Source organism: Camelina sativa, chromosome 11 (genome assembly GCF_030686135.1).
Source record: "Camelina sativa cultivar CO46 ecotype springtype chromosome 11, ASM3068613v1".
In the NCBI taxonomy this organism is placed as follows: domain Eukaryota; kingdom Viridiplantae; phylum Streptophyta; class Magnoliopsida; order Brassicales; family Brassicaceae; genus Camelina; species Camelina sativa.
This window is the reverse complement of record NC_141890.1, coordinates 23,622,220-23,624,012: the sequence shown is the minus strand read 5'-3', so window position 1 is coordinate 23,624,012 and position 1,793 is coordinate 23,622,220. Positions and strand designations below refer to the sequence as shown.

The 1,793-nt window shown below is 43.1% G+C and overlaps 1 non-coding gene across 1 annotated transcript; it reads right to left on the bottom strand.

The window, feature by feature from the left end:
* Nucleotides 1–1,223: 1,223 nt before the first annotated feature.
* On the bottom strand, nt 1,224–1,330 carry LOC147934290 (small nucleolar RNA R71). Its single transcript, XR_015573356.1, has one exon. It is a non-coding gene; the product is annotated as a small nucleolar RNA R71 (small nucleolar RNA).
* Nucleotides 1,331–1,793: the final 463 nt, after the last annotated feature.

Below are 1,793 nucleotides of genomic sequence, written 5' to 3'. Positions count from 1 at the left end.
AAGTTGATTGTTTCTATCACGAGAGTGTTTTAACAAGATATTAGAGATTCATTGTCTAGGGAATATTTGCTTGAGGCATGTAAGACATCCGTACTGGTCAGGAACACTTTGCATTTGATTACCCCATCCTTAGAAGCTTTCGTATTTTAATTGCTTGCATTTTTATTCATCACTCCATCCCTTACCCGAACAGGTACACGATCACCTTCTTCGAATAACCCCTCGAGTTGTTCATACCTTCTTTGCTTACTCGATCACCCCACCCGATCGAGTGCTTAGGTCGTGTGGTTCTTCGTTTATATTCTTTTCTTTTATTATTTTAGGATCGTTAGACACAACCCCATTATTGCTTTGCTTGACTTGCATTGTTCTGATTGCATCCTTCCTGCTAGCATAAACAACCATTTGGATTGATAACCCTTTGTACTACAACTGCATAGGGAATTGATACCCTGGTTGGAAAAACCTGTTATCAATTTGGCGCTGTTGCCATTTGGTTGAATTTAATTTTGCTACGTTTAGGATTTCAGCACTTGCTAGATCAAGTTCTCTTATCTACATTGGTTCGGAATTTGACTTGTTTGCTTTCGTTTTTATTCGTTTTGCATTTCAGGTACAAACCCGAGCACCCACCAGACTCGTCACTCGATCACGTGGATCGAGTTGACCCTTGTGTACACACTCGGTCACCTACTTGTGCATCCAAACACGATCCAAGGGTAACCAAAACCTAAGTCCATTCATCGACAACATCGAAAGACCACGGTTACTCCGCCAACAACAAGTTCGACAACCGCAACCACCAACAATTGAGGAGACAATGAACGATCAAAACGGTCCACCAGCTCCTCAAGCAAGGACCTACATCGGAGCAGGAGATGCTCCATCTACTCACACTCAAAGGAATGGCATTGTGCCACCTGCTGTCCAGAACAACAACTTTGAGATCAAGAGTAGTCTCATCCAGATGATACAGAGCAACAAGTTTCATGGATTGCCAATGGAGGACCCATTGGACCATCTGGATGAGTTTGATAGGCTCTATAGCCTCACAAAGATAAATGGAGTTAGTGAAGATGGATTCAAACTAAAGCTTTTTCCTATTTTCCTTGGGAGACAAAGCGCACCTCTGGGAGAAATCACTCCCCAAGGAGTCCATCACCACTTGGGAAGCGTGCAAGAAGGCGTTTCTGGAAAAATTCTTCTCTAACTCTAGAACCGCAAGGCTGCAAAATGACATTTCCAGCTTTGTTCAGAAGAACAATGAAACGTTCAGTGAAGCTTGGGAACGTTTCAAGGGATACACTACTAGGTGCCTTCATCATGGCTTCAGCAGTGCTTCATTGCTAAGTACACTTTACAGAGGAGTGGTCTCCAAGATACAGATGTTGCTGGACACCGCAAGCAATGGTAACTTCCTCAATCTGATGGGCATTATAATGAGGAATACGATCGTACTGCGCAATCTACAGGAGAGGAAGATGCCAAGTACAAGAGGGACATGAAAGCCCTCAATGACAAGCTCGATAAACTACTCAGCTAGCAGCAGCATGCTCATGAACTCTCAGAGGAATAACAGTTTTTACATCAAGATGGGGAGAATTTTCAAATAGAGGATGTGAACTACATCAACAATCAAGGAGGTTACAACAAAGGGTACAACAACTACAAGCCGAATCCGAGTTTGTCTTACCGTAATCCGAATGTTGCCAATCCTCAAGACCAAACCTACCCATCAGCAGTTCAAGGGAACCAGGTCCAACATAAGCCTTTTGTTCAATACAATCAAGGCT